This window comes from Microcebus murinus, chromosome 9 (genome assembly GCF_040939455.1).
Source record: "Microcebus murinus isolate Inina chromosome 9, M.murinus_Inina_mat1.0, whole genome shotgun sequence".
Taxonomy (NCBI): Eukaryota; Metazoa; Chordata; class Mammalia; order Primates; family Cheirogaleidae; genus Microcebus; species Microcebus murinus.
In genome coordinates this window covers 41,707,263-41,719,630 of record NC_134112.1, presented here as the reverse complement: position 1 = coordinate 41,719,630, position 12,368 = coordinate 41,707,263, and the positions used below count along the sequence as shown (strand labels likewise).

The 12,368-nt window shown below is 34.2% G+C and overlaps 1 protein-coding gene across 1 annotated transcript in view; it reads left to right on the top strand.

Annotated features, from left to right (window-relative positions):
- The window catches only part of UMAD1 (UBAP1-MVB12-associated (UMA) domain containing 1), a 228,351-nt gene that overhangs the window by 30,996 nt on the left and 184,987 nt on the right, over window positions 1-12,368 (top strand). The window lies entirely within an intron of this gene.

Genomic DNA, 12,368 nt, shown 5'->3' with positions numbered 1-12,368 from the left:
CTATTTGTTCATTCAGTAATGAAGTTGAAGTAATCCTCCAGGGTACTCATTTTACACAAAAACAAATTGCAGTTTTCATTTGCATCACTGGGGGGCGATTTTTCATAGTCTTATACTACTGTTTAAAAACCTAGTGAGCATGGCACTATTTGTAATTACCAGCGTTTTCTTCTGTTATGACATGTTTAATTGTACTTTTAAGACATTATCTTTAAGTTGATTGCAAATTTACTAGTGTAGTGTGCAATCTCATAGTTATTTTAAATTAGGAAAAAGGGTATTGCCTAGATGTTGGCATATAATTCTATCCAAAACTAAGACAAAGGCATGAATTAGTTTATTATGTTATGGTAAGAAGAAGGAAAAATAACAAAAAACATAGGACATGAAAAGGAATAATTTAGATTATTGTTGTTGGATTCATTAATATTGTTGACCAAACATTGAATATAACTTTGGAGCAGACAGAACATAATTGGACAGGCACTATTTATAGAGATTAAAGGAATTGGGTTATAGTACAACTGGAATTGATCATGTTCTTCAGAATATGCAGGTGCTTCTTAAAGTAGGGCATAAGAACTTCTAGTTTCTATTAAGCTGATTATTTTGTAACACTTATCAAATTTAGAACCAGAATTTAATAATCCACAGCAGCTTGGATTTCATATTTTAAGTATTGATATTGAAATATTTAATTTAGTCTCAATTTCTGTTTTCCAGTTTAAATGATAAATCAGACTGTGAAAAGCAGAGGGTTATTTTTAAGATCATCTTCTACTGAATTCCTCATTCTGGGAATCAAACCATGTATACATACTTCAGTTAAATGAACTCATTTTTATATGAAACTTTCTAAGGTAATCTTTTCATCTCTGTGTTGTTTCCTTTATTTAAAAGTGAAAACTTACCTGTGTACAATAAAAATTTACATTCCCAGAAATGAGGGACAATTAGTCACTTCGATTCTGTATAGGGCTGAAGGCTTTAATTAAAACAGCAATGACAAAAACTAAATAGGTTTTCAACATGGGCTTCCTATTTTTATTCCCTGTTCTTACATAAAAAAAAAGTGTAACAAATATTTAAAAAGATAAATATTGTGTTTATGGGTTAAAAAGCAACTTACACTATTACTAGCTCCTTACCTATGTATCCTGATAACCAAACAAGTGTGCCAGAATTTTTTAACCAACTTCATTATGTAGATGCTTGTTTTCCCATTAAGAAATGTGGACTTGTATGTTTAATGGATAGAATTAACAGAATTTTCACATTCATTGTTACTTGATTCGGGTTTACCAATTAATCTAGCGGCAATTCAGTTTCTTAGAGGTGAAAACGTTAGGTAAGGCTGTCCCCATTTGGGTTATACTACCCTCCCTTATCTCCTTGAATGTGCAGAGAGGGAAGGCAGAGAGGAAGGGTGCCAACTGTACTGAGAGGCATAACTGAGTCCTCTGTTTCACACAATTAATTGTGGGAAAGTCATTCATTCTCATGAGGCTCAGAGGACTCAAATGTCAATTAGGGCTGTCTCCCTAACTCCTTGGTTCTAACCCTTCTGTCCATTAGGGGACACTTTGAAAAAATACTCCGGTTGGGCCCATTCCTAGATTCTGATTAAATAGGCCTGGGATTTGGCCCAGATGTTGATTTTTTTTTTTTTTCCCCAGAGTTTCCCCAGATGATTTCTAGTGTGCATACAGGGCTGAGAAGTACTACAGTTTAGTAATTGTATACCATCAAATAATTTGTTAAGACACTTTGAAAAAGACCTCATAAAATATAAAGTTACAGTTTCTCTTCCGTTTTAGTTGAGCCATAAACAAATAAACAAAAAGCAAATAAGACTACAAAATTTCTGAGTAAATATTGCTTCCCCCAGTACATTAAATAGGTAAAGAGCAGAAAGCTTTACAATTCTAAGAAATGAAATCTGTTTCTACAAGTAATATTCCTTGTTATCCCTGGGGGATTGGTTGCAGAACCCCCCAGCAGACACTTAAATCCACAGATGCTCAAGTCCCTTGTATAAAATGGTGTAGTATTTGCATATAACCTATGTACATGTACCCATATACTTTAAATTATCCATAGCTTACTTATAATTACCTAATAAAATGTAAATGCTATGTGAATAGTTGTTATACTATATTATTTAGTGAAAAATGACAAGGGAAATGTACAAGTCTGTACATTTTCAGTACAGATGCAATTTTCTTTCCAAAGTATTTTTGACCCAATGTTCATTGAATCCACCAATATAGAACGCATACAGAGGGCCAACTGTACTTGAAAACTTAGATGTTTTCTAAAAGTCAGTGGAGCAATTGGGAAACATTTTGTTAAATTGATTATGTGAATGTGAATGCCAAGTGGCCTATCACTCTTTTTGTCTTTAGCTATAGTACATCTATGTTGAATTTAGACAAAATTATTTGAGAGATTAATACATGTAAACTTTTCAAAGCAACATCTGAGGTACTTTTTTATTGGACTAAAACCTTTAAACAGTCATATTTTAGTAGAGGTATTTGGAAGGAGTTGACTAATTTACTCTGGTACTATTTCCTTGAGGGTGTTAATTAAATACAGTGTTAGTAGGGAAAAATTTTTAAGTATGCACACCATATTATGTAAATCGAGTTTCCTGTAGTATTTCATTACAGGCTTTCCTAATTCTATAACTTCCACATCTGAGACTATTTAACTGAAGAATTGTGATGAATAGCCTTTATGTTTATATAAAGTTTATTTTTATTTTATTGTGTTGAGGAAATAAATAATGAGGATGAGAATCTAAGTAAAATGTACAGTAAGAGCATCATACCTTATACTAGTAATTCAGACAGAATTGGAAGACCTAAATGTCTTTCTGGTAATCTTAGTACTATAATATTCTTTTATATTTAAGCAATTATCATATTAAGCATCTGTTTTTTTTTTTTCTCATCATATTCAACCAAAACACATTATGAAGGGAAGAGTTATTACTGGGATTACACATTAATATTTATTAATGTGAATTTCTAAAATTTAAGTATCTTCTTCCTTCATTATGTCATGATAGAATTATGCTGTTACCTCGGAAGAACATCATCTAATAAACTAAATAAGCAAGAAGAAAAACATGGTAAATTAGTATAATATAGTCTTTTCTTATTTTAGTAATCATTAAGTGAATATTCTTGAGCACCTTCTCTGCCCCAGGTGCCCCGTTGCTTGTTAAGGGTGCTGCAAATTCCTGGGTCTGCGCCACATAGGTACAGAATTTTTGGAGCTGTAGACAGAAAATCAGCATTTTAAGCAAATAATGTAGGTGATTTTTATGCATACTGTTTTTTTGAGAATTGTTGGAATAATTATTATATAAGGTACAGTATAGGAACAAAACCTTTCTAGGTAGTAGGGCAGATTGGCATAAAGTTAGTTCCTTCAGAAGAATCTGGTACATATGCAGGGGCAGTAAAAAGTTCTTGGTTAACTATAGAGGGTGTATTAGGGCCACAGATGGGAAACAAGTCTAGAAACATGGTTTGTAATGGGCCTTGTGTGCCATTCTGAGATGTTAGAATTTTATCCCAGTGGCAGTAAGGAACTATCAGACCATTTCAAGGTTTTTGTTTTTTGTTTTTAAATCAGAAATTTATTAACAATTTTTTAATAATGGAGGTAATTTTCATAGTTTCATCAAGATTGAGGATTATTTTTTAATGAAAAAACTAATTGCAGCATCAGGTCCTGAATGTATCACTGAGAAAGGATGCAAAGTATACTCATACCAGGTTGACACAGTAAGATAACAAATTAATAAACCATCCAGCACCATCATGCTGCAAGTCATTCTTTCAAACACTTTAGGGTTTAACTTTTTCCATGTCCTTCAGCTTTAAGCTGATTTGAGACAGGAAATACTAGTTGTGTGCCAATATCTCTTTCCCCCTTTATCTTGCCACCTGGCCATTTTGTAGTTAGGTGTGACATTGTGATGACATTTCTGGCCAGTGGGGATATAAAAAGAAGCACATTGTGTTGCAGATTCTGGGAAACCTTTTAAAAACACAATTGGTGTGTACTTTCCCTCTTCCTCTCCCCTCCCATACTTCCCTCATCCTGGAATGTGGACATGATGATTTTGTAGAGTCGTAGCCACCGTCTTGGACTATAAGGACTAGAGTATATTGTGAGGATAACTAAAGAGTGAGTTGGGAAGAGCCTGGGTTCTTGAAGACTGTGGAGTTGCCATGACAGCCTTGTAATGCTTTCCTTTGAACTTCCTTTGTGTGAAACATGAATAAACTTCTATTCTGTTTGAGCTACTATTTTATTTTGTCATTTTCAGGTGAACCAAACCCTAACTAATATAGGTGCTGAGCTAGAAATCATAATATTTGGATTCTGTTTAAGTTCTGTCATTTCCTTGCTATGTGATTTTGAGCAAGCTACTTACCATTTCAGCCTCATTTTTCTTTCATATAAAATGCTAATAGTATCATAGTTTCTTTTACATTGTTGGATGAGATGAAGCAAAAGGGAACTATGCACAGATTTCTGCACTGACGAAAGTGAGTACAAAGAAATTTTAATTCACTTGGTAATTCTGATCAGTTTAGTGAAATGCTTGGGAGAATGATTCTAAGGTGGCATCTAGGCTTAGCTGGAAAGAATGTTGGGATCATTAATGATATATGTTGTAGGCAAAGGAATGGTGAGCACCCTACCAGGGCCACATATAGACCTTCACTCATCTCAGACTGGAAGGCTACCCTAAGTTTGTACGATCAGTCCACCAGAAAATCTATTCACACCCATTAAAAGCTGAAGTGTTCAAAGTGTGCCTTAACTAGTGGAACATTGATAAAGAGAATTGCTACTGAACTCTGGTTATCAGTTACATTTGAAAGGATTCATTTCTTATACCTGGTATCTTCATCAACAATGACATATACTTTTATGGCTACACACACACACACACACACCCATATTTTTAATGGTAGGTATTAAGTATACTATACTACAGCCTTACATTGTAGTATTAGTGACTTAAAGGAGTCATTGTTCAGAAAATTTTAAGTATTCTCAGTCTAATAACTCAGCCCTAAACTTATGGAATGACTTATTTTTATTTCTGGCATCCATCATTTCCTGATATACCAGCTGAAAATATGCTTGATAGCACCAAAGGAAAACTGTAACTCTTAAAATAGTTTGTTGATGGATTACTTGAAGGGGCTGATAACTGTGATAAGTAGCCATTGTTCCTGTTGCTGTTGCTGTGTTAGGGGTTCTTAACCCATGATAAGTTTGGAGGGCTGAGTGGAGTGGTCTGGAAACCTCCTGGTATTATATGTAAGATTTCAATTATGCATTTTTTGAGGCAGAATGGTCTCTGCATTACATCAGAATTTTAAAGATCTGTGACCCTAAAAAGACTAAGAACTCCTTTTCTACATGCTGCATTGGTTTACTAGCCACTTGTAGTATGTTAGGGTATCTTTATTTTAATGTCAAAGGTGGGATAGTTATTATTAGAGGTGGGGTGTGTCTCATTGGCCACCTTTACTAGTTTGCCTTCAAAAAACAGAATGACTTTTGAGCAGCTACATAAAAATTAAGGAATGAAAATAGGCAACTAATAATGGAGATGTATAGATCCAAAACTGTGATTAAAGAACTTTTTATTTGTTTTATAAAAAAGAAAACTTAATTATAATTAGTAATGGTAATTTGCTCTTGGTTTGCTTTTCCACTGACTATCCTAATCCAATGGGATTTTCTGCTCCGAGACCCTCAGCTCAGTATTTCCTTGTGTAGAGTGCCCAGCTTGTTTCATTTTGTCCATATCCTACTCAGTGTAAAGATCCCAAATGAAAGTCTGTCTCTAAGCCTCTTTGGTTTCTAGATATCTCTCTCTTTGATCTCATAATGGACATTTTCTTCTATCATTTGTTTGCTTCTTAGTCACATAGCATTTTGTAGTAGCTTGTCTATTATTATTTGAACTTTTATTTGTGTATGTCTTACCACTTTATTGAAGCTTCCTTAACAACATTGCATCTGCTGTGTACTTTACATGATTGTTAGTACAATGACTTTCAGAAAGTAGATCCTCCATCCATATATTAGTAACAGGTTTTGTAATGACTTCTAAATCATTTAATATTTGCTTAGAAAACTTAGTGATATCTTCTATTAAGGTATTTTTCCAGTAAAAATATCTTTGTTTAACTTATATAACCTATCACCTGGACTTATATTGAACATTTTATTTTAGTTATTATATTCATGCAAATTGGTAAGCATTCAGAGTAAGCCTGCCTACTCAAAATTTATGCCCCCCTTTTCCACACTTCAAAGTATTCACCTACCTTTGCATGTCCTTGTATTTTAGGAGGCCAGGGTTTTTCCCAGCCCCAGGAGGTCGTGCAGATTTGTCTAAGAGCCAATGTTGGTGGTCTAATCCACCTTGCCAGTGATTGACTTAGGAATGGGCAACTGTCACCATTCTGACTAACTGGACATTAAAGAAGGTTAGCTGAGGGGCTCACAGGCAGATACAGAAGAGACAGCCACCTTTCCCCTGGCAGTTGTTTTATCTGGGTAAAACGCCTGATCATATTTTATTTATCGTTGCCATTTTTGATTAGGGGAGCTAGCCTGAGACAGAGGTAACATGTGGAAGATGGCAGAGTAAAATGAGGAAGTAACCTGGTCTATGATGATATTGTTGAATTGATGTATTAACTAGCTCAGGAGTTATCTAGCTCTGGATTTTTAGGTGAGATAATAAATTCCCTCATTAAAGTTTAAGCCACTTTTAGTTAGGTTTATGTTACTTGCAGCTGAAAATGTCTGGACTGATGTTTGACAGATGTGCTTGCAGTGCCTCATTCTCCCTGGATAATCTTTTCTTGGTAGAGTCCCTGTTAGTTTTTAATGTCCAAACTTCATGGAGTATGTGTATATCTCAGTAAATATGTGCATGCTTCAGTCAATGTGTACGTAGGAAAAGTTTATATCTACGTCCCCCTAAACTCAAAACAATGTGTAGAAATAGTCTTGAGTTCCATTTTAAATGAAATTAATAGATTATAAGAGTCACATGCAAACATTTTGAAAGGTATGCCCAGTATCATTAAAAAGCCGGAATACCTTGGGTATTGCTGGTGCCAAGGGAGACCATGTTACTACAAAGCAACTGTTGATTAACAACCATATTAATTGTTTGGTGACCAGGAAAACATTTAACATCCTAACATAATAGTTTGCTATTTATACATAGGCATTTTTATTGTGTTTTAGTTATGCTTTAAGAAATTGGTTGGGGGTTTTAGATTGATTTGCCCCACATTGTAATATTTTCTATCTAAAGTAATGGGAAATAGTCTTGCCATTGTATTTTCCCACATCTGATTTTCAGGAATGGATTAGTGATATTAAGCAGAGATTCCTGTACTAATCTGGACCAGCTAAGTTATTAAGTCAGCAATTCTGCTAATAATAATATAGTCTTAAACTAGCAACTCACCTGTATCCCTCATATATCTATGTGTTACATATTTAGAAATGTACCATTTCAAAACATGCTGAAGGCAATAAATGAAATCATAATTCTTTTTTTTTTTTTTTTTTTTTTTGAGACAGAGTCTCACTCTGTTGCCCAGGCTGGAGTGCCCTGGCGTCAGCCCAACTCACAGCAATCTCAAACTCCTGGGCTCAAGCCATCCTTCTTCCTCAGCCTCCCGAGTAGCTGGGACTACAGGCATGTGCCACCATGCCTGGCTAATTTTTCCTATATATTTTTAGTTGATCAATTAATTTATTTTTATTTTTAGTAGAGATGGGGGTCTTGCTCTTGCTCAGGCTGGTCTCTAACTCCTGACCTTGAGCAATCTGCCCGCCTCAGCCTCCCAGAGTGCTAGGATTACAGGCATGAGTCACCACGCCTGCCCATAATTCTTTTTTTAAGCATGGAACTTTGGGAGAACTGAAGTGTATATAGTTTCTTTTATCATCCCAGGAAGTAAATATTGCATGTTCTCACTCATAAGTGGGTGTTAAGAAAATGTGAACCCATGGATGTAGACAGTGGAATGATAGATGATGGAGACGCAGAAGGGTGAGGGGATGAAGAGGGGTGGATGAGAAATTATTTAATGAGTACAATGTATGTTATTCAGATAAGGGACGCCCTAAAAGTATGACTTGACCACTGTGTAATCTATGCATGTAATGAAATTGCACTTGTACCCCATAAATATATACAAATAAAGAAAAAAGAAAACAATCCCCAATTTCTAGTTCTAAAGTCACATTTTAAAGTTTAAAATCAATTATTTAATATATTATTATGTTTTTACTTGAATTGCACATATGCTCAGCATGTCAAATTTTAAAGAAGAGTTCTAAAGGCAATGAAAAATGTTAATCTTATTTCTAAATGTTTACTTTTTTATTATACATGGAGCTGTAATTTTTAACATTTTGCTTTTGAAAGATGGAGGTGAAGCAGCATATAATTTTAAAGTTAGATCTTAGGGATAATCCTAAAAAGCCTCATATGTAAATATTTTTCTTTGATAGTTATATATTCAGAATACTTTAATGTATGCAAATTCTTTTGTTTGCTAAGGAGAGAAAGGAAGGTAAATATAGTATAGAGCTACCTTATATAAAATGTCAAATTACTGTATGAACCAATTACAGTAAAAGCATTCCCTATGCAGTGAAATATAAATGCCTTTCTAGCCTGTAGGCATCTTTTTATTGCTAAAGTTGGGTTAAATTTATCACCACAGAAATTCAATTATGATTTATACCTGTTATGAAAATATGCTAATGCATCCAAATATATTTTAATATTCTCAGTACAGATATATTTAAACATTCCCCATACCCTAAAGGAGTATAATTTCTTTCTGCTGCTTCAAGGTCTCCAAGGTTACAGGACCTTGAAACATGTAGTGCTCAGTGTGGCACAAACCTGCATTTCTCAAGTTTGCTCCATGTGCACCTTCCTGGAACTGGGCAGAGGTGTTATGCTGCCAGCACTGAATAATGATGGTCTTTTTACAGTTTGTAGGGGGGAAAAAAAGGCTGATGGAATTTCAGGTTTTTCATTCTGAAATTTTCCTTAAATTCTAGAGAGAGCCACCATTAATTTTACAAGCAGGTATTACAAGCAAATAAAATGCATGAATAAGGAACAAATGGTTATTAACAGGAAAAAAGCTTGCAAACAACCAATAATATTTCTTTACATGGCTGTTTTGTTCTTTAGACATTTGTATTTGTAGACATGGTTTTATATTCAATTAAAGTAAATTGAACATTAATAGCAATTTATACTTTAGAATAACTAAATATAGAATTTCGTCTAAAATAATAGTTTATATGATAGAATTTTAAATATCAGTATTTCATAATGTTCTGCAAAGAGCATTTTGACTTCAGGCACTTCATGACATTCACTGTACAAAGAGATTACATTGCGAAGGAAGAGATGGGAACTCTGCTGCTTATTTTCTTTTTCGTCTTGTGCATTTCAGATCATGTTGCTGGGGCACAGAGTCTTTATCCGGTGAATGAGGGAAAAAATTGGAATTTTATCTCCTAAGTTTTTTTTTTTTTAAATAGCCTTACATTTTAGTGATACCTTTTTTGTTCTTTGTATTTAAAGCAACTGACAAATCCCTCAATTTATTCTAATCTCTATGGATAATAATTTGATGGTACTGAAGTGTTTTCTGACATATTGAGTTCTTTCTCAGGAGGGTAAGAATTTGTCCACCAGCTACCAAATAAAATTCAGTATAAAGATTTTTTTAGATAAAATTTTATCTGGCTAGTAGCCTTCATCTAGCCCTGACTAATCTTTTTAAATTACTTATGAAAACATAGAGGGAAAAGTTTATAACCATCTCAAAACTTAAGGGTGACAGTTGAATGCTAGAATCTGGAGTGGAGTTTGATTGAGAAAAAACTAGCTAAGCTTCTATACGTGGTACAGTATGTTGAAACCTACATCTTAAAACATAGAGCTCGGTAGTTATCCTTCTCTACTCCTGGGATTCTATTCTGCAAAGGAACAGGATACTTTCTTCCCTATTGCTGCACTCCCTCACGCACCTCACCATCTTTCCTCATTCTGGAAAGCAGCTGGTCAGCGAGTAGAGAAGGGACAGGCCCTGATGGAGGGGAAAACGGGAGCCTGTGTCTATTCCCCACCAGGAAAACAGTGTGGGCAGGAAAAGAGGTAAAATTGGTGTTGCTGCTAGCAGTAATGATGGGAATTATAATTTTTTTTCTTGTACTCCTGAGGACCAGGTTATAGAATAAGAGGGAAAAGGCATCCCAAGAGAGAAGAGTTACACAAAAAACAGGCAAGTGAATTGAATGCTTTGTGTACCCACCTGCCTCTAGCTCGTGGAAATTTATATTTGTATGATCTTTTCTGGAAGACAAATTAGCAGTATGTATTAGAAGCTTTAACAAAGTAGGTTGATTCCCTTTGCCTTAGAAATTCCACTTTTAATAATTTATCCTCAAAACAAACAAATGCAGTTTATAAGGTGGTATGTATAACGTGAACCTTTCCATTATATATATTTTATGTGCCTAAAGTAGCTCTGGAAGGAAAAACATTTATGTACCTAAGGACCATATGATTACAGGTGATTTAATTTTTTTTCTTCCTGCTGATACTTACATTTAATTAATTATTGTGTAATGAACAGGTATTACTTGTATAACCCCAAGTCAAAAAGAAGCCCAAAGGTATGTCTCTGAATTCTTGATGCTACTATGAAAGCTGTAGCTCTCCTAAGAGTGCATTTTATTGTTATTACTCAGATTGCATAATGCGTCTTATTTCCAACATACACAGTTCACCAAACGTTTATTGAGTAAATATAAATACTGTTAGTTTCTCTTAAATATGTATATTAATACTTATACATATTATTTTGATAGATTTAAGGCCAAAGTATAATATAGGAAAATCTCATCTTAAAATTTTCATTCATTCTGCAACAACTTAATAATTTATAGGATTTGGGGGAAAATGCCTTGGGGAAAGAGGTTAATCAACTTTTTATTTGAGTTTCTCTCTCATGTTTTCCTAGATATTGACAGGTCTTTTATTCCTAAAATACTTTCAAGAAACCAGAACTTCCAGCATCATCAGGAAGCATCCTTTAAACATTAATGTCAACTTTAAGGTGAAATTTCACTATATTTTAAAAAGTATTTAAGCTGTATAATTTTTAGTGGATGGCACAAATTTATACCCTGTTTATTTTGTAATAATTTTATTATAACTTTAATAATTAACAATTTTAGTAATATGAACGTGAAGTTTTATTAATATGTTCCTCTTCCTAAATTATTTTGCAAGATGTTTCTCTGGTATTTTAAGTTTAAACTTTTAAACTCTAATCATATTAGCACAAGTTACCTTTAGTATGCCAGAAACTTTAAAAAAAGAAAAAGCAAAATCTTTAATTTTTCTCCCTGCCTATAGAGGAGCATTATTAAGTAGTTAGAAGTTTGTATGAGTCATATTTGAACATTCTGAAGAAGGAATTAAGCAGGTTGTTTTCCAAGTAGAGAAAAAGCACCATTGCTCCCCACTAGGTGGGCCACAGTAATTTGTTTACTTGCCATCAGCATTTTTCCCACAGCAGTTTATCTCAAACAGAATTCTCAACCCCGGCCAACTTTAAGATTTGATTTATAACACAGAACGATTGCTGTGTCAGATAAGAAAAGGCCTTGAGAAAGAAAAGTCTGCTCACTCTGTCTGTCTGTCTTTTTCTAGACCTAATAAATTGAATTTTACTCTTATTCTGTTCTATTAATTTTTTTTACATGCTTCTCAACCATATTCTTTCCTTGTTACTTTTAGGTATAGAACTTCCTAAATGTTTAGTCTCAGAGCAAGAACACTCAAGCTTTTCATGTTCTTTGGCATTAGCGGCTGTAACACATTGAATTTCTGGCAGTGGAATTTCTACTCACAGAATCTGACCCCTTGCACCATGTCCCTGAATAAAGAAACATTGCTTTTGAGCATGTGCACCTCAGCAAGGACTTTAAGAACTTTTGTTCTAAGTATCTTTAATATCTATGTATGTTGGGAATTATCTGTCAGAGTGTCACCTTTAGGTTATTTTTCCACTTCTGCCATCTGTGATCGTAAATGTTGAATTAATGAAAGCAGCGTTATGCACATTACATTTAATGCAGTCATGATTGGAGTTAGAAGGGAAAGGGTGTGAAAGAGTGGGATGGATTGTTGCCCTTTATCTATATGAGGCTCTTTTAAACCTTATTGTGTGCCTCTCCATGTGTTTCTGATAAACTAT